Here is a 22292-nt window from a genome sequence, read left to right as displayed (position 1 = left end):
TGCAGATTAAACATCATGAATAAATCCGGATCTACTAAATTTCAAATTCAAATTGCAAACCGAGCGGACCCTTTCAAAACGCGGTCCTTAATATACCAAGTTTATAATTTTATCTTCCACGTTTTCGAACCTAGTGTTTTATGGCCGAAACAATACAGATAAGCGGCTATCTATTACGACGAAGCAATAAACGTAGAATATTTCTGATAAAACTGCTAAATTGGGAAAACAAGAGGACCTAAATAATCAGCAATTGATGTTTGGATTTTGCGTCAATAATGATGATGTTTTCAAAATCAAAATCAAAATTATTTATTCAGTTTAGACCACAAGTGGCACTTATGTTATTGATATGGTTTGGGGATGTATATCAAGTAGGTTCAGTTGAATAATTATGTTCTACATTATGCTCTTGCATTAACTATTCAATGTGATCTAACCAAAATTTGAACAACTCGTACCTATTATGTACTAGCGGCCGCCCGCGACTTCGTACGCGTGGATCCCGTTTTACCCCCTTAGGGGTGAAGTTTCGTAAAATCCTTTCTTAGTGGATGCCTACGTCATAACATCTTCCTGCATGCCAAATTCAGCCCGATCCGTCCAGTTTGGGCTGTGCGTACTCTATAAACCAAGACCACCGGCATCCCGGCGCGGCTTGATATCTGCTTTATTTCAAAAGAATCATGTCGAAGGTTAGCGTATACCATCCCTATATTGTCGATATTCCACCAACTAGCACTAAGCCTTTCGATGACTCGTTTATAAAGCTAGGGCCTGGAATTCGCTACCTGCTGCTGTCTTTCCCGAAGACTCTATTTTTTCTTTTCAAGCCGAGAGTGAATAGGCACTTACGGGGCAGATATTATGTACCATCCTAGACTGCATCCCACTTAACACCAGGTGCGATTGTGGTCAAAATACCTGCCTTGTTATGAAAAAAAAAGTACTTTATATGACTTGACAACATGTCAAAAGTCGGCAAATCGGCGGGTTTTGTGTGGCGACTGCGTTACAGAAATAACACTGTTTTTTGTGTTGCCACTCCTAATCGAACTGGGAAAATGACACCGTAAGGGCTTAAAAATTTACTACATTACTAAAAGCTTACATCTTCAACGCGAAAAGCAATATCAATTAGGTATTATTTACCTAAAATGGTGACTGCCTTCAGCCGTTTTATTTTTTCAAACATTTTATCTTCAGCTGCTTTATTGAGTCGAAAATAGCTAAATTAGATCACTTCTTGGAAATATTAATTTGTTCGATAGAATTATTCGTTTGTTCGTTTAAGAAAATCAAAATATTTTCAGAGACAGACAGATTTTAATTGAAAACGTCCAATAAAGTTCAGGCTGTCATTAATTTACTTAATATTTAGCTTATTTTCGCATTTCTTATAATATTACAAAACAATAATACTTGAATCAGAATTCAGTAAATCAGTCAATTTTGCTGTAAAGTTTTAATGATTTATATTCAAAACTGAATCATCTTGTGGTATGAAGGTTAAAGTGTATGAAGTACGCACGATGGCATTCTAAGGTGAACAACCTTTATGATTATAACTAGCTTTCCGCCCGCGGCTGCACCCGCGTGGAATTTTGTCTGTCACAGAAAAACTTAATCGCGCGCGTCCCTGTTTTAAAACCTGGGATAAAAACTATCCTATGTCCTTTCTTGGGACTCAAACTATCTCTATGCCAAATTTAATCAAAATCGGTTCAGTGGTTTAGGCGTGAAAGCAAGACAGACAGAGTTACTTTCGCATTTATAATGTATTGAAGTATAGATAGTATAATATTAAGGTGATTTTTGGTGATGTAAAGTTTAATAAACTGTCGTTTTAGATTTCTCTTGCAATAAACGGGTTTTAAAATTGATATTTCTAGGTTTTTTAACCATTTGGATCTTGGGTATCTCACAAGCATAAGAAACTAAATAGAGTATTTACTCGTACTTTTTAGGTTTTATGACAAACAAAAGGACATGCAGAAACATCGAAAAGTTATAAACCAACTCTCAAAATCGATTTTCTCATACACACAAATATACCTTTTCTTACCCCTTAGGCAATATAACCGTTCCAGCCACAGTTGGATTTGTAGCGAACGTAACAGGATTCTGTTCGGATCCAATCGATTCTTGTTTATTGATACTGTTATCTGCTTTCGCATTTGAAGCTTTGTCTTTGTGACTTTCTAAGAACTGGAAATGCATTTTTATTCAAATACTACACGTGGGTAAAAGGGGAGGATGTTTTCAGTCTTGCTTGTTTTCAATGATATGGCTGCACTTTTTGGTATTGATTTGTTGACTTTTAAATTTAATAAAGTTTAAAAATAATTAAGAAAGTTGGTTAGTATTACTTTTATTATTAGGTACTGCTGTTGTTGATTCTTATGCCTAGCGCACACAAGAAGATAAACTTGTAAAATTTTGAAAGAGAAAAATAAAAAAATGGCTAGCAACTTCTCGGTACTAAACATAATTAGTGAAAATAAATACATTTTTATGATTTTTCATTTTACACACGATTCTTGACTAACCTACCTACTTCAAATGACTACCAATTCAGATAATGTCTCTAAAAGAGGGTTCAAAATCTAATGAAGAATTCATTCGTTCGTTCGTTTCAGCCAAATGACGTCCACTGCTGGACAAAGGCCTCCTCCAAGATATGTAATGAAGAATTAGATGATAATAATATTATTATATTGTCAGTTTCCTTTTGCTTCTCATCCAGTTAGGCACAATACGACTCAACAACTGTCCTCGCGATAGAAGGCAAATATTCACGAACATACCACCATAATTCATGCATGATTACACTATATGAAAAGCAATATCGTTTTTTCATTGTGTCCCAACTTGTCAATGTAAGGGACAAATCACTGGACCGTCGAGGAACCTATTTCAATCATTATGGACTAATCTAGCGATTTCGTCTTTATTGGCACTTGGTGGTGATTGATCGGTGGAATTCGTGTACTGTTACGTTTGTTCCTTACTGTTCTGTTTGGTTTTAACCTATTTGAGAAAGAATGGAAAAAAAATACTTTTATGACAACATCTAAAATTGTTACTCTGTATACGTTTATTGCATCATTTACCATCTTTAATAAGATACTGACACAGTTACACTATTTTTCGATATTGACTTAATAAATCGGCTTAGATGCGTGCAGTATATTGAAAGCTCTATTTCACATAATAACGTAGACAAGCAATCGCACTTTGCCTAAAACACTGAATTACTTACGTTTTTTAGTAGCAAGATTGAAAACACTTAAAAGGAAAACATCTAGGTAAAATGGAATGGATATGTCAACGTGAAATTGTGAACTCTGTCAGTTTATAATATAACGCGTTAGATTGTAAACTAACAGTGGGTTAGGTTAGGTTAGATTGTAATTTAACTACGTAAGATTATAATCTGACGTAATTCACAATTTTACGGTGACAGATACAAACGGAATCAAAATAGATTGATCAATATTGCATCAATGTGCAAAATAAGTTTTTTTTATTTGCGTAGCATTCAACTAAAAAAAATGTCAGGGTGGGTGTACGAACATTTTTTCCTTCAGCAAAAATATTAAATACTAACAAAGTAGCAAACACGAAGTGCCAAAAGGAGCACACAAGTCCAAGACCAGTGGAATTGGGCAATCGATCTTAATTCCCTGATTGGTGCTTACTGAGCCGATCCACAGGGAACTCGCATAGTGACAGTTTTATACAGGACATATTAATGTACTGTGTTTATTAGGGATAATGATGGGACGACACATGACGTCTTTTAAAAGCAACCGAGGAACTAACATATTCTAATTCTATAATAATTAAACAATTAGGTACTGACCTTAATACAAATACTGTTAGAAACATTACAAAATGGAATAGCTAAAAGTAAACAGTTTTCAAATAAAATAACTGTAGGTACTCCATTTTTTACCTACACGTTTTAAAAAAAATCATTTTTGGGATTTGGCACTGAATAAAGCTGGTTGAATTAGTTTGAGTCTATAAAAACAACGTTGTATTATCTGAGGTGGCTTAAGAAATCCGATAGAATAAAGTTAGATTTACTTATGAATATTTAACTGAAAATAGAATTGTTCAAAACTATTTTCAATATTTTAGGCACGAGCCTCAAAACAATACACATTAATTGTTGTTCTAACACTAACCTACTTTAAAACATCAAAGATAAATTCTTGATCAATGCCTAACATCAAAATATTTAGTGAGTAAACAAGAATAGTTATTATAGTTACCAGTTTAGCATTTTCAGAATTCATACTACGAAGTTACGAAATTAGAACATAGCAGCTACGAAGTTTTGCTACGACTACGATGTAGCCTGCTACGAGAATGATAAATAGGCATAAATAATATTTTGGTTTGTTAGACTACCTAATAAATTTTGTTTAATTTGTCCGTTGCCTTGTCATGTATAAAAAACATTTGGTTGAGAAAATCAACCCACAAGGTGGACCGACCTCATAAAGGTAGCAGGACGGCGCTGGATGCAGGCCGCTACCAATCGATGTATAAATCATTGGGGGAGGCCTATGTTCAGTGGACGTCCTGTGGCTGAAATGATGATAATGAGTAAATCCAATGCAAAAGTATCAAGTAATTGAAAAAAGAAATTTTCAGTGGCTTGGCTTTGTTTGGTTGATGTGCTGTCAATTCGGAAATAAATACTTCTTCTACTTACAACATGAGATAGCTAATACCAGAGTATCGCTATTTTAGGATTAGCCTTTTAGTAAAAAGGCGAACTAAGTTCTCAGATACATCCGCCATCTCATGTCGTGTAATAACATAGTGCCACTTACGTCATATCACATGTTATTTTCGATCGGGAAAGGCCGTTTAAGCTGCCAATAGCAGGTCTTTCGATTTGCTTTCATGCTTTTTGATACTGTCGTTTTGTTAAGTGTTGTGTGATGTTGTATTTCTTTTCGGGTATTATTTAACGTGGGGCTTAAATCATTTGGCATGAATATGTATTTATCAGTACATGAACCGATATTACTAGTTAATGTAATTCATGGTGTCGGCAATTGTCATCTAAAAGACATAAATAATGAGGAAATTCCTTGATTGCGCTACTGACGAGTGATAGGACATGATAGAGATACGCTACAATCTTATCCATGATTTCAGACGACAAAATTATATAAAATGGTTCGATAAAAGTTTATCCTAATAGGTCTACTGGTGATTGCAAACGCAATGGGAGTAGTCCTCCTACCGCTTCAGTGTTTACCAGTTGGCGCCAATGTCTAAGCCAGTGACGGCCTAATTGCCAATGGCTTCACTAATTATACCTATAGTATACTATATGTACATAAGGAAACCCTCATTAGATGAGATAATAATCAAAAACATTTAGTGAAAACAGTCAGTCCGCCAGTCGGCGGATCGCTGCGATCTCCCTGCAAACCACGCGCGAGCAGTTCGCAGCGGGCTCGTGCCTATATACTCACTTGATACAGTATTTGATACATTACATGCTACACGGCTAGATGAGTACCCTGCTCAATGCATCGGGTGCTTTTGCTGTAATATAGTTATAGGTACTATTTTAGTTCATATTTCTAGCCACTGAGAAAGATCAGGTGCAGTGCCAACAATGCAATCTCGCTAAATGTGGATATGTTGCTGAGAAGTTAGTATTTTCTCTAGCGTTGTTTGTTTTGAAATGGCAACGCAATTTCATTTATGTACTAGCGGCACATATAGCTTTACTTTGTGGTAACTTATGTAGACGTATTAATATAATTTTGCTACAAAAAAATTATACGTACAACCTGTTGCTAAGACTTACAGATTTTCTCTAAGAAAGTTTTTAAGATTTATTTCTAATAAAAATAGTGAAGAAACATTTATTTAACAATATCTTTACTAAGCCTTTTATCAAAGGGATGACTTATAGTAAATATATTTTATAGAAAAGCCTTGTTGAAGTAGTTTTGAAAAATATATCTCTGAAACTTAGATGTTAAAAGTTCATTCATCAGAAAATAGAAATGAAAACTTATATTTTAATCCGATTCTTGACAGAAAGTCACTTAATGAAATATTTATTTAGCACTTTAATCAATTAATAAAGTATTATACCAGGTTAAGTTAAATTATACTTAAAACGTTTTTCTTTCTAAATGTATTTCCAACTTAAGAAAAGAACAAAATTAAATTATCTCTGAGTTTTTTTAACAGTTACAAAAATCGTAGCTGCAAAACGATCCCAAAAGATTTAGATTTACCATCTTACTTTGACTTTGACAAACGTCAAAATCTGTCAAATTCCATACAAATAGCACCGGTTATCGTCATGTTAGGTACCGTTAAAGATAGGTGGTGCAACCCACCCTTAAACTGGCAATAGTAGCTTGGAAACACTCGATTTAAATCGATACCCGAAATCGAAATCCATTAGCAGATCAACATGTCGTCTCGACCCGGACATCGCACCAATCAAAACTTATCTTTAATCACGCAAGTTAACCGATGGAAGTTTCCAGAACTTCCTTTAACTCCTAATCTTACCAACTTCGAGATGCTAATTTCCAATTTAATGGTATTGGTAATAGCAGTAGCCCGATTTCCCTGATTATCCAAATTAAATAATTCAAATGTGACTGACTGACTGACATAGTGATCTATCAACGCACAGCCCAAACCACTGGACGGATCGGGCTGTTTGGCATGGAGGTAGATGTTATGATGTAGGCATCCGCTAAGAAAGGATTTTACGAAACTCTACCCCTAAGGGGGTAAAACGGGATTCACGCGTACAAAGTCGCGGGCGGCCGCTAGTTTTAAAATATTTTAGTACAGACGATGCGACAGCATACCAGACATACATTTTGGTGCATTTTCGTCCCTATTACTACTAACATCATCATCTTAGCCTTTATGACTACAGCTAACATAAGATACCTACCTCAAATTATGACTATTTTTTATAATCAATTGTTTACATCAATAACCCATTTTTCCAGGACACTACTGTTTTCAAAAAACACTTCAATCTAGTACTGAAAATCGAGTTACTTTTGAATTTTCTGTAACTATAATTCGATTTTTATTACATTTGAAATAATAATAGTTTGGCAGAAATGTAACGTAATAACATAAAATTGCTGTACAAAATATAATATAAATAATGTAATTTAAATGTAATTTAAATGTGATTGGTGCGTTTTGACAGCTCATAAAAATATGACAATTGACTGTCAAGTACCTAATTACCCAAACCGGAATGTTTGATTACTCAAAACCAAGTCGTGGCCAATATAAAAGAAGAAGAATATTTGATAGTATCAACATGAGATTGAGAAAGGATGTTGATCATTTTATTACGAGAACCGCTACCCAGGGCGGAAAAGACCGGTCGCACTTGTTAGGGTTGCCACTGTAACACTGCGCCTCAGTCTGCCTCCGAGAGCCGTGTAGGGCGGGCGCGTCGCCGCCCAACTGTCGACCTCCCGTTCCCCTCTGAAAGTTGTCGTGGACGAACTGTGGGTGTATTGTGATAACTTTGTGTGACTTTCTGTGGTATTGGAGGGATTATTATTGTGAGTATTTTATTTCGTTTACAAAATACGGTTGGTGTAGAAAATATTGTGTTTGGTTATAAGGTTGATTCGATTATAAAGGCTGATTATCTTGCTCAGTGATTTGTATCTAAGAGATTTATTATGAAACAAAACCTTTTTAATATCAATCTCGCACATGACGGCTACGTTTCATACGAGTATTAAATTTCATAATTTCATTGTGTATACATTTTGAAATTATAAGACGTAATTGACTGGTCTAGATAAAGATAGAATTTGTACTGAAGAACTCAAATGACATTTTTCATAACTATTAGGTTTCCAAAAATAGTAAAATTATTTGATAAATGTTATAGGTAATTATGATTTTTATAAATTACCCTTTTTGTGAATGACTGGTAAAAATAAGAACAGCTGTGGCTAAAATAAAACATTATCTACATTACTGTAAGGACCTACATAATGTTTGTACAATACTTAGGCTTTATGAGCAATACTGGCGTTTGATATATTTGGTCTACGATAGTATCTACGCTGCTGTGCTGGTGTAAGTAATCCTCAAAATGATGTGACCATAAAGCACCGCTTTTTTTATCCAGCCAGTGCCATCTCCTTGAGGTCGTCGGTCCATTGACAGGTGACATGGCATAGTAATTAAAGAAGCGTTGCTTATCCTTTTTTTACGTACACCATCATCATCATTAATTCAGCCATAGGACGTTAAATCACCGCTGAACTTAGGCCTCCCCCAATGATTTCCACAATGGCCGGTTGGTAGCGGCCTGCATCTAGCGCCTTCCTGCTACCTTTATGAGATTGTCGGTCCACCTTGTGGTTGGACGTCCTACACTGCGCTTTCCCGTGCGTGGCTTCCACTCTAGAACCTTACATACTTAAATACACAAAAAAGAGTATCTTTAAATTTATTTTAAGTAGATGATGGCTAAAAGGTATTCCATTCTTATATCGTGTGAATATACGGTTACGAGTATGACGCTAATGATTTAATTAATTATGCATGGTTCCACAACAAAGTACCACATCAAATGTACTAATAATAATATTATCTAAATGGATAATTTCAATATTAATGTGGGAATTTCCATACACAAATCATCAAACCAGAAGCAACGGTTTGCCGGTTGGGTAACTAATTTCAAAGGGAAACACGCGGAAAAACATCAAGGATAGCACATCAAAGGTAAAGTGTATGAGTATCTTTAAATTGGAATATTTTTTCCATGTGAGTGATATGAAGGCTTCAATTTAAGATTAGGTCAAACGAGATTATCCGCCCTTGTGGTTGGGTGATTAGGCCACCTGCCTTAGGACTAAAGGTCCCTGGTTTTCGGGAAATATTTTTGGGTTTGGTTGATGATAGAGCTGATGGTAGCGATGATAATAGAGCGGTGAAAGACCAACCGGGCAACATGGAAAGCATTGGGGGAGGCCTATGTTCAGCAGTGGACGTCCTATGGCTGATATGATGATGATGATAGAGCTTGTTCTAAGTCTGCCTGACAGCTACCACCATCTAACCTAAGTCTATTTATTGCCATAACAATAATGTTATAACAGCATTATTGTGTTCCGGCAGTTGGAGGTAAGATAGCCAGTTCTTCTGTGGTTAACCCTTGACGCTCTACCTTCAATAGCTGATTAGCGTATATAATTAATTATGAGCAGCTAAGAAAGACTCACGAGTGGTCAAATAGTGCCTAAAGTCCATGGACCCCGCGTAGGTCAATATTACTGGTACTACGTGCCGAGCTTACACAAAAATTATAGCTGCTAAATATTAAATACGGAATAAATGAAAATCGATATTATGGGACAATAATAACTAGGTTCTTATTTATTTTATAAAAATACCTAACTGATTTCTTATTTACAAACATGAAATCAAAGATTAAACTCTCTCGACTTTCAGGTTCAATTCTCAGGTGGAGGACACAGATTATTAAATTGCTTTCTATTTTTGTTCTCAGTTTGTTTAGAGATGGAATGGAAGCTCAATCAACTTGTTTGCCCAAAGAAATATAATTCCTTGTATCGGACGTTGGCATCCTAGGGGTTAATAGCACGGTGGTGATGTCAGTATTAAGTAACTACTGTCACTCAGTAAAATTAAAAGTTTTAGGCTGAGTTGCACCACCTTGTTTTGACCATGACTATACTTTTGACGTTCGTTAAAGTTAAAGTAAAATGGTGCAACCCAGCCTTATAGTCATCTTTTTTGTTTAACACTAGAAGTGCCGAAGATTACGACCCCCGTATAAAGCCGCTGGGTCAATTTTGTCCCAGCATATATTTTGTAACATTTTTTAGTATCAGGCATGAACATTATGGTTTAAACTATTTTTAGTATCCTTAAAAAATGGTTTATCTATATAGTTAAATCAATATGTACTTATTTCTTAAAAAATTATGAATGTATTCAATTTTAATTTTTAATTATTAAAAGACTGATATTTTTGGTTTCATATAAAAATAGTCACATATTAGGTACATGGTGTTATACTGTATTAAAATTATGAAATTACTAATTTAACTATTAATTATTCTTTTTGAATAAATAATAAATATCTTACAAATAATAGTGCACATTTTGCACAAAGTTTTTTTGTATGGTTTTTTGTCTCTCTGGTCTACTATGTGTTTAGGAACTTCTATAGGTATGGTTATTTTTCTGTTATCCGTACACACTCAGTGAAGTTTTTTACCAGTTACAATGAAAAGTATGTACGTTTAATTAAAAAAAAAATATAAGTCACACATTTTAAAAATGTATCAAATCATACAATGTATGAACTGGCCCATGTCTTGAAGTCACCTTCCTACTTATATTATAAATGTAAAAGTTAATAAAGATTGATGAATTGATGGATGGATGAACCGATGAACGAATAGGAAGGATGAATGGGTGGATTTAAGCCTTGAACTTGAACTAAGTGAGTGTGGATTCATGGTTAGATCGATTGTTGTTTTTTCACTCTTTTACGCAAAAAATACTTAGCCGATCTTAATAAAACTTTGCAGTTTTATTGTTAATATTTCAGAATAACATAATATAGTCTATAAATAACAATAATATTCAGTTATTTGGTCAAATAACAACGATAAGTGTCAAGAAATTAGGTCTTTCTATGATAAACTTAATTTCTCACTAGGTGAAGTCACAGGCAAAAACTAGTACAATTTAATTACATTTCTGCATTGTGATGAGTCACCTAAACGTTCCTCACCTCCCCATTCTCGTATTTCCTCGAAACAAGGACTCTTCATCGAATTATTGTTGCAAATACCAATGTGGGACAAAAATGACCCAGTGGCGCTTCTAGGTAAAACCGATTTTAATTTTTCTTCTAATAATGTTATATTATCAAAAACATTAAAAAATGATAAAATTCAATAAATCAGGAAAAGTCAAAAAGTTTCATGGACTTTCGTTGAAAAATAAAAAAGTTAGAGACGATCAAACTCGCGAGTGGGACAAAAATGGGACGGCGGCCTTTCTAGTGTTAAGCGACGAGGTCTACTTAAAATCGCTCTTATGTCTTCTACACGCGTATGTTTCGAGTAATAAATTGCTTACTTTTTTATTCTTAGGAGGTAAGTACATACTTACATAATAATACTTAGACATAGCAGGCGTGAAATCAACCTGTTTGTCCAAAGAAATGAAATTTCGTGTGTCGGACGTTGGCACCTTAGGGGTTGATAACACGGTCGATATCTCAGTAGTTACCACACAATAAAATAAAAAGATAATAAAAGTTTTAGAGTAGGCGCACACCGTTGATTTTTCGTCGGCCGATAGTTAAGTCGGGTAGTTGATCAGTATGGGTAATGGGTATGTGTGGGAGTGCGCACACTACGCCGATTCGATTTGGCCGATTCTTCATACAATTTGAAATCGGGCACAACTATCGGCCAACTAAAAATCAACGGTGTGCGCCTACTGTTAGAGGCATCGTTTTTGTTTTAGAGACGTGTTCTAATGAAAATAGGCATTTTGTCTTCTACTCGCGTATTTTTCGACTAAAAAGGTGAAGCTGCTTATTGTCCAAGAAATTGTATAATTCCTTGTGTCGGACGTTGGCACCTTAGGGGTTATAAATGACACCTCGTAATCTCAGTAGTTACCACACAAGAAAATATAAATATAATAAAAGGTTTAAAAGTCGTTTTTGTTTTAGAGACGTGTTCTACTGAAAATAGGCCTTTCGTCAACTATGTTCTCGTTCTCGGATGTATTGTACAAAACAATGCCGAAAAATTTATTCAATCAGTCATAGATTCAAAAGCCAATTCTGCTTGAAGTTGAATAGAGCTTTCTCTGTAATACCTACAGAAAAAAGCTCTTAAGGATCACACTATTATATAAAAATCTGCAAGCTTTCCGTAGATATCTCTACTAAATGTACGAGGAAAACCATCGCGAGGAAATTGGTTGCTACGCGCTTTTCCCGGGAGATGTAGCAAAGAAACGGAGTAGCTTGCAAGATTCGTTTTTAATTAAAAAAACAATCTACCATTATCCGCTCCAATAGACTTCGGGAATCTTGCTAACCAATAAGGCTAGTAATATTTATTACCGAATAAAACCAATAAGTTCGGTAATATTACCAAATTGTTGTGCACAAACCTTGCAATAATCTGGTATCCTGAGATACAGTTTTGTTTCAATAGATTTTTATTGTTACTCAAGCAAAGAACACAATCCAATTGAAATGTGAGACACAAAACCCGTCAAGACTTTTCAAAAGCGCAAAGCTTTTGTTAAAAAACTTAAAAAAAAAACAAACACAAAGTCTTTATTTGTGAAGCAATAGTAAAAATAGGTAGGTAAATGGTGATTACAACACAATGGTATCACTATGTTCCGCTCAAAGAGCATACACTTTGTTAAAAACGACTAAGTTTAGTAAATTAGAAATTATTATTTTCACAGTTTTACTTTTAATAGAGAAGTCAGCAGGAACTGCATGAATTATTAACACTGTTTTTCTAGTGGCGCAGACTGCACAATAATATTTTATTATCACTGTTCTTCCATCCTAATTATTTGTTTGCTGATGAAGCAATTAAGACGTTACACAAAGGAATACCGTACAAAACTTAAGCACGTTAATTTATGTAGTCGCACGAGCTCACTTGACTAATATTAGATTTAATAGTCCCTGAGGAGTAATTAGCACGTGTACTCAAGACTCCGGTGGGAGCACTACACGTTTCAGGCAAATAACCTCTGGTATAAAGGCTTTTGTGCTTTTGATTTATTACAGTTTTATGTTTGTCAAACGAGACATGTTATGGCGATACATGCCTGTAACTGGAACATTTGCATACCACAAAATATATAGGAGCAGAAGACAAACTGCATTCAAAAATCGTTTGGGCAACGCACACATAGTCGAAGGAACGCGTGGCAGGTCACCAATGCGCTGGACCGACCAAGTGAAATCAGCAGTGGGAGACGGCGTATGTGACTGCACCAGACAGTCTGCCCTGAGAGAGATGGCGGGAGATCGTGCGAAGAGTTGTATCCGCCTCTGCAACCGATGTGAACAACGCCTCAACCACGACCGCTCTGCCAAGAGCGTAACGAATAAGAAGAAGAAGAAGAACGCACACATAGACAGCGATCACGGACACAATATCGCCAATAGTCGCAAACCAGTCTAAACCAGTGCAAGCGCGAAACCAGATCATCACTAAAATATGAAATGCAGGCCAAGAGCTTCCGTTGTGGGTTGTGGGTAGGTATAAAGAAACTGTCACGAACGCTAACTTGTGTCAAGAAAGGTGTCAAACTTTATGTGCCACCATAATATTAGTACACCGACAAGGTGGACCGACAACCTCTTAAAGGTAGCAGGACAACCGGGTGATATGGAAATCATTGGGGGAGGCCTTTGTTCAGAAGTGGACCTCCTGTGGCTGAAATGATGATAATGATAATGATGTTAATGGTATACAACAATGCTATGCCTAACACACTGCTTAATGATCTAAATATCCAAGAGTTAATACAGTACATAAACCAATGAAACCTGTACAACTTTTAGCATTATTCTTTTGTTTTTTATACAAACGAGCGATAATAGAAAACAACATGCGATACGGTGATCAGCTACCAAACTTGTGATCCGATGGTATCGTTATTATAGTTTTGTTTTCAATAATTTTCAATAAACGAAACTATAGTTTACACTTTTATGGCTGATAATCACGCTAGTTTTGGGCATCATTTATCTCCAGTCACACGTTATTGACCAACTTCATAGAGATACCTTATTATTTTTACATTTTGTTCATTTTATTAAAGGTATTGTTGGTATTTTATTTCGTTCAGTCTCTAATATTCCGTCCAATAAGACATTTTTCTTCTAATAACATAAACATTGTTTTACCTTTTTCACTTCATCGCGTTTCTCTTTTATTTTTATAGTATCTGTAGTCTTCTTTTGTTGTATATGAGATATCGCTTTCTAGCAATAAACATTTTTTTTTTATTTATATAACTTTATTGCACAATAAAAATCATACAATGTGTGGACTTAATGCTATTTAAGCATTCTCCTCCAGTCAACCCCTGGGTAATGCAGAAAGCTGTGAGTGCGGTTCAAGTTAAATAAGAATATGAGTATGAAACGTAGTAGACAAATATCGATGGGTGCCTGGAACAAAGCCGCAATCGACAAAACACAATTTTACAGGAGAAGAGATTTAGTGTCAATTTTGAATAATTCTAAACTACGAGGCGTATCAAAACGGTTTGTATATCAAACGATGCGTTATTTTTTTTTGGAGTAACATTGAATGTGCATAAGGTTATAGTGCTTAGAATATACTTTAAAAAAGGTAGAAATACATATTGCCGCTTCATACATTGAAAGTCGGTTCCGTAAGAGTCCATTGTGGTTTTATTCCGGTAAAAAGTGTGCAATTAATCAAACAGCAATAGTGTATTGCAGCCTCGGGCGCTGATCTGAAGAATACAGTAATAGCCGTTTGCTTGTAGAAGATTTAAATAAAAGTTTTAACATTGTATATGGCACGATTATTCCGGTCAACAAATTTTAAATGGTGAATGGGAATAACGATTCAATATCCATAGTGCTTTTGGTAAATCAGGCAGTTTCAAAGATAAAATTCTGAAAAAAATTCAAAAGGTGTATAGGGACCCGCAGTTTACTAAAATCACTTAATCGGAAAACTGCTGCTATGGCTATTGCGGCTTTGTTCCAGGCACCCATCGATATAATCATTTAAATGCACTATGAACCTTTTATTTACTGTAACTCAATTTATTTATAAAATCGATATAATTGTTTAATCAATATTTCAAAGGATATCGAACTCAAGAACTAACTAGTTGAATAATTTCATTAAAAGGCAACTGTGTGACGAACGATTTCATATTTAAAATAATAATTTTTACTATCCCTTTTTAGCTCCAATCGGTTATCACGTCGTCCAGTTCCTACTATGCCACTAAGAAAATACTTAGGAAATAAAGAAAATTTAAATCTAAATAAAAAAGTGACTGCGTTTCTTGTGTACCCTATCGTATTGCGTACTGCTTTGTCTTTCTCCTGAAACAGTGGTAGAGTTAATTAAAAAATGTATTGGGATGTGTAAAAGTATACTATAAAAGCCAACTTACGATACAGAATGAAGCTTTTCATTGATATGAAAAATAAGTAGCAAATTAGGGACTTAAAACATTAATAGTTCGACTGAAAATCAGCTGGTAGAGAATGACTTATGGCATTAAGCTCGCCTTTTTGTACGGAACATTCTTATGTGTGTGCAATAAAGTCGCGATAATTGTTCCATGTATCGATTTAGATATAATTTTTCAGAATGTGCAAGGAATTTTATTTCATACTAACATTTCTGTTCCAAAATAAAACTACGCGCGCATTTTAAATGATTTTCTTTATTAAAAGATAAAATTTTGATAGCTTATAACCTCGCGTGTTTAAGGTGAACATTTTATGAGCTAATTAATGTTAAAAGTTAATTATTCGCGTTAATTTCGTATTAAAATGGACGAACAGGTTATTTCATTCATCAACGTCAAGTCAGCTTCGGGATTGAGTGTTTTAATGTGTTGAATTTATTGCTTGCATTTTGAGAGCATTTTACGACAATTTTTATGGAGAATCAGAAAATTCCAAAATAATTTGTGTATTAAATATTTTAGTTAAAAAAAATCCTCACAGTCGTCACCTATTCTTTAAAGCCGTTGTGTATTGAAGATGGTCCACGGTTATTAATTAGAATTTGGTCATTCATAATGGAAATAATTACTGTTAGTTTGTCGACTAAAACCTAAGTATACCTCACGGCACATTTCTTCTCGCTCACCATCGACTAATTTTTTTTTGTTTGAAATGAGATCGTTATAGCAACCACAAACTTAGTGACTAATATCTTAGTTCAAGTAGGTAGTTATCTACATAAACAGTGCAGCAAAATTTTAGGCAAAATAATCCCAGAAATTGATCACTTAGAAGCAGAGTTGCATCATCTTATTTTAACCGTGACCATAACCACAACCGGTGTTTTTGTATGGATATGACAGACTTTTGACGTTTGGTAAAAGTTTAAGTAAGATGGTGTAACCCAACCTCAGTTTTCACGTACTATTGGGTAACACACTCATATCACGTTCAACATCTCTGAGCAATAAATTGACACAATTACATCAGTTTAACGTTTGTGATTCCTCATTCAGTTTACAAAATGAAATTTCCTACAAGTTCACAACGTGCACCGAATCAATAAGTCGCTGTAGCTCCATTATTGCCAAAGCAAAACAGACGCCCTAGATTTAGTACGAATAGAACAGCCAATTCATTCCAGTCGTAAAACGTAAAGGTGTTATTATCCAGAAATATGGTGGCTCCAGCTGTCGGCAGCTAAAGGTGCTCGTGTCGTTATAATAGCATAATTCATGGGGCAATAACGCTGAAAGTCGTATAGTGGTCATAAGTTACGAAGAAACAGGACGCGATATGAATCAAATCTTTTCTTATAGGTTATTATTAAACCTTTGCTTGTCACCAGTCATCCGCTTTGCAATGGAGGGAAGTCGAACCTTAATTTCGAACTCCTCCTATGTTCTTCTTATTAATTTCGTTGCGGGTACAATGACAGTTTAACTTTCCCCCGGGACAAACTTGACCTTCATTGGTTGGGTTTTTTATGGCGGTCAAGCTCCTGGCTACACAGGAGTTGCAGCGGTGGGAACGAGAGGTGGGAATAGTCCCGATAGGAATCAAATGAAAAAGTCGTTTTAGGAAGATTACAACAGTAGTGTTGTGATGTGTGTGATCTTGTAGTTTCGATCTTTATATGTATAAATCGAAGTCTGTAAAAATCACTACTGGAAATTCAAAATCACACTGGAAGAGAATTGAAAGAAGTGTGTAGTAAGGAATCGTAGTTATATTTCGCACATTTTCATTGATGTAAGTTTCGAATTGCATTATTAAAACATCTTTCGTTCATAGCAATATTCCTTCTAAAGTTGTAAAGGCGAATATTCAATTTCTGGTTCATATAAAATACTGAGGGCCAACGTTCATACATAACTCTTGAGAAATACATGCATCAGTTTTCAGATTACTGTAACTTTAATTGTAGTATCCAGTATACTGGATACAGTTACTCGTAATTAGTTCGATTGTGTATCCAAACTTCTTCTTCTTCTGATTTTAAAATCTTCCAAAAAAAGATTACAAATTCCCACATTTTTAATTATTTTTTTTGGATTCAACAAAAACTGCGGAAAATAAATTACAAGATGAGACGCATCAAACTGCAAATATTTTTTTTCTAATAATAGAAAATTAATTTTTGGCGTTACATCGACTGTTTTAGAACTAACTGTTCTGAATTTAACCCCGAATGAGATTGCCCGCAAATTTCAGTTGGTCGAAATGTTTCAACCGATCCGAACAAAGGCTTGACTGGAGTGGTTCGGTATAATAAATTATGCTGGATTGTGAACAATAATAACTTTCATTGCGCCTGTTAACGTGCCCTGCTATTGTTGGAATGTCTAATTCATTAATTTGGTTACACAGCTAAGAATTTTGGAACGAAATCTTAACTGAAATCTTAAGCACGGTTGGGAAAGCAACGAATTTGGAGATTATTTATTGTATTCAATTTCGTCTGCATGAAATTTTAAGCGGGAATTTGGGTCAATTGAAAGGAAAAAGAAAGAAATAACGATTTTTTTAGTCAGAGAAACGAAAAACAATAACAGCAAAATCTATTGACGATCCAACAAACTCTTTTTTTATATATAACTAGCGGCCGCCCGCGACTTCGTACGCGTGGATCCCGTTTTACCCCTTTCATCTATCTTACGCGGTTTAGATTTTTTCATACAAATGTTTTTTCCCGCAAACTCCCGTTCCCGTGAGAATTTTGCAATATCCTGTTGTAACTAAGCTTTAAGTTTACTAAGGTACCTGCATGCCAAATTTCAAGCGTCTATCTTACGTGGCTTAGATTTTTTCATACAAATGTTTTTTCTCGCTAATTCCCGTTCCCGTAGGAATTTTGCAATATCCTGTTATAACTAAGCTTTAAGTTTACTAAGGTACCTGCTTGCCAAATTTCAAGCGTCTAACTTAAGCGGTTTAGATTTTTCATACAAAAGGATTTTCCCGCTAATGCCCGTTCCCGTGGGAATTCCTAAGTATCCTATAACCTGCCCAAGAGTATGAAGAATAATTGTACCAAGTTTCGTTAAAATCCGTCGAGTAGTTTTTGTTTCTATAAGGAACATACAGACAGACAGACAGACAGACAGACAGACAGACAGACAGACAAAAATTTTACTGATTGCATTTTTGGCATCAGTATCGATCACTAATCACCCCCTGATAGTTATTTTGAAAATATATTTCATGTACAGAATTGACCTCTCTACAGATTTATTATAAGTATATAGATATATAGATAAGCTGGTATTAGTAAATTGTGGAATGTTATTATTCCCGTTAAACCCTTGTGCTACGAGATTATATCATTTTTTTTAAATCGATTAATTCTGCAAATTGCAATCAATAAAATATTGATTTTTCAATTTGTGTATTGAACTTAGATTTTCGTATAGAATAGACCACTTTAGTAATAAACTCTATTTAGCGTTATTATGTTAATTTAGTATTCTATAATGATCTGAAGTCTACAAAAACATTTATCCTTAAAAGGGTTTTAGGTCATTAGAACAAGAAAGAAGAAGGAAAAGTCTGAAAAGTTTGATTAAATTAGGCCAAGAAGTTTATTGAAATTAATGCCCAATAAAGGTCTCCCATGTTTCCCTGAAGAAAGGACTGAAGTCGTTATTTTATAAGGCCTTAGGAATGCGGCTTGGTTTGGCGGTTTTGATTTATTGTCTTATTACGAAAAGGCTTATTTTTTTTTGTGATGACATCCCGAAAAAGTTATGACTACCTAGGTTTTTTCCTTGATTATTTTTCTGTTATCTGATGTACTTACCTCTAACTACCGAAACACAAATGGCGGCAGGCTTAGGTAATAGTTTAGATCGTCTTTTAGTCTTTTTAAAATATGGACCTCTATCATTTGTAACTTATTAGAAAAACAACAAGACTTTTCTATTAGCCAAATTTCACACCCTTACACAACTAATAAAAAAATCACTGTATTTATCTGAAAACTAAAATAAAATTTCCATACTAAATGACAATAATTAACTTAAATTATTTAAGTTCAACTAGGGTGTAACTTTTATTAATAATATGTAAAGATTATCAAACTATGATAAAACCATACTTTATCGCACAGGAAATTGGTCCTAGTCATAAACACCATCATCAAAGCTTTGAAACCTCAGTTTCAGGCTCTTATTGCCTATTTATATCTCAATATAAATAGGCAATAAGAGCCCTTATCCCAAACACATCCTAAAGCCACCACTTTGAACAGCACATCAAACACTCCATATAGTCACTCGTATTACCGATATCATGCGATTACGTCGCGAAATACAGGGTGACTTTGAAAACAGTTGCCAAATTTTTAGGAGCGATTCAGGATCAGTAAGATCGATTTATGTGAAGAAAACAAGTTTTTTTTTCATATTTTATTATTTTTATCCACTGCGTGTGGTTTCAAAATTGAGTTACGTGGATAATTTACTTCGTTCATAGAAAAATACGCATACACAATTAACTGCAAAGCTTAATAAATAATTTATGGTGGTATTAAATAAAATACAACGATTCAAAATAATTACGATAAAGTTATATTGTTCTATAGAGTTACTGTTTGCAATTTCACCCTGTATAAATCTTCAATGGAATTTGTGTCTTGAATGTCTTATTGACAGATACAGATATAGTACCTTACAATTGATCACGAGTTTAGACATCACAGGTAAATCGTAATCGAATTGAAGGCTGATATTCTGATGTTAAAATACTTATCAATGGAAAATTTTAGACACGTAAATTACGTACTATATGTTATAATTTCACGTAGTGGTAGGTTGAAAAGAATATTATTGTTTTTTCTTTTTGCAGGACGTACTTATAATAAGCTCTGTATTAATAAACTCAGACTCATAATATGCCTTCGACAGCGCCTAAAATTACACATTTTTGTTTGAGTCTCTCCTGTTACATGTACTTTAGTTAGGTACCACGGTATTTAGATTATGAGTATTATGTCTTGTCATCTGTAGCCTTTTGTATAGCTTAGCTTAGCCTCTGGCGAGTGATAATAATGACATTATACTCTCCAATGCCAGTGGGACCAGCAAACAAAAGTAAATTTGACAGTCCTCATTAAGATAAATTAGAACTCATGGATTGGATCTTCAATTAAATTGTACCTTATTTTTATTTTATTCACCTTTTATGGAAAAACATTCACCCAGAATTTCAACTTGTATAACTTAAAACGAGTGGAACCCATCGAGCTTTGCAGAATTCACGGTATCCCTTCTAAAAGATAGTTCTTTTTGGAATTGTGAAGAGAATTTGCGATTTTGAATTCTAATGCTTTGAAAATACGACCTGATTTGCGTCTGTTAGACAAGGCGTGACTATTACACTAGCTTCTGTCTGGTGCTAGTAAGGCCATTGGGGATGACAGCATAGGTCCATTAAAAACTAGTATAGTACCTGTCGTAGTTCACATATTGACGGTTTTGTTTACAATGAGTTGTATATGCGCCTAAAGGGCATAAGGTAAACCTTAAATCTCTTTCCTACCTACTTTTCAAAATTATGTCTTGATATAACAGAAATTGTAAATTTGTTAGGCTGAGTTGCTCCATCCTACTTTGACATTAACAAACGTCAAAAGTCTTTCAGACTCCATACAAAAAACACCGGTTATCGATAGCGATAACCATAAAGTTACGGTCAAAGTCAGGTGGTGCTACTCAGCTTAAGGATATAATGTTACAGAGCTGTTACTTATTAACAGCCTTGTACATACAGGTCAACAAATAGATAAAACAATATTTCCTTTTTAGATCTATTTTAAGGATATTTCTTTTTAACAAGTTGTTATTTACCATTGATTTAACATGAACAAATCAACTCCATTGCCAAACTCCCGATTCCCGAATAACTATCACTAATGAGTCCTTTGTCAACAAAGCTTTCAAACTACGACTAATGCGATTACCCAATTATAATATACATTATATGCCTTGATAACGTTATCTGCACGACCTCCTAATCCATCAAACGGTAAGCTCGTAAGTAGTGTTGTAGGAAACTTTAGTCTTGGAGTCTCATTTAATTAAACTTTAGCTATTTTTGAAGACTCGAGTCTTCAAAAGAGAGAATAAAATGTAGCGCTCAAGTCCTTCAGAATTTTGAGTCTTTTGTAAAAAAATACTTGAAAGAACTCAAAGACTGAGTCGTTTTCGACAGCTGAAGTTTAAAAATATTTTATTGAGACAATTTAACTCGCACTTTGATTTAGCAATCTACCTGATGTAGATTATTTGCGTTTGATGCAATTTAATTGATACACATTTTTATTGTGTGATTTATTTTCAACCGACTTCAAAAAAGGAGGAGGTTCTCAATTCGACCCGTATGTTTTTTTTTCTATGTTTGTTACGCGATAACTCCGCCAATTATGAACCGATTTGAAAAAATCTTTTTTCGGCGTATAGGTAATACCTCAAGGGTGGTCCCATTTAAATTTAATAATAGAAAAAACAACCCCCAAGGGTGGAAAATTGGGGATGAACTTTTTTATACGCAATATCTCCGCCGATTATAAATCAATTTGAACGATTATTTTTTTGTTGAATAGGTATTATCAAAAGGGTGGTTTCATGCGAATTTGAAGAAAATATTTTACCCCCAAGGGTGGAAAATTGGGGTTGAACTTTTTTATACGCAATATTTTAAATTTTCAGTTTTTTTTGTGTTCACGCATTTGAAGTCGGTTTTATTTTTTTAAAAAGTTAATTATCAATTAGTAAATACATAAATGGATGACGACATAAAAATTTAATCACCCAGTATTACCTATTATAATACACCAATTCAAAGTAATGATTCAGTTTAGCTCAAATAAATTAAAAGACTCAAAAGGACTCGGAAGACTCAAAGGATTCGGATTGTTTCGGATTCATGTAACTAAAGAGTCCTAGTCTTAAAAATCGAGTCTTTTAGTCTATAGACTCAAGTC

General features: G+C 34.6%; 1 protein-coding gene across 1 annotated transcript in view; it reads left to right on the top strand.

Moving 5' to 3' along the window:
* Nucleotides 1–7465: 7465 nt before the first annotated feature.
* The window catches only part of LOC114354173 (uncharacterized), a gene marked incomplete at its 3' end in the record, with an annotated part of 58416 nt that continues 43589 nt past the window's right edge, over nucleotides 7466–22292 (top strand). Inside the window, exon 1 of the mRNA XM_028306431.1 lies at nucleotides 7466–7595. The remainder of the gene's footprint in view (nucleotides 7596–22292) is intronic.

The sequence above is a fragment of the Ostrinia furnacalis genome, unplaced genomic scaffold, assembly GCF_004193835.3.
Source record: "Ostrinia furnacalis isolate ACB-3 unplaced genomic scaffold, ASM419383v2 OfSCF1946, whole genome shotgun sequence".
NCBI lineage: Eukaryota > Metazoa > Arthropoda > Insecta > Lepidoptera > Crambidae > Ostrinia > Ostrinia furnacalis.
The sequence above is the reverse complement of the archived record's forward strand: the minus strand, read 5'-3'. Positions and strand labels throughout refer to the sequence as shown.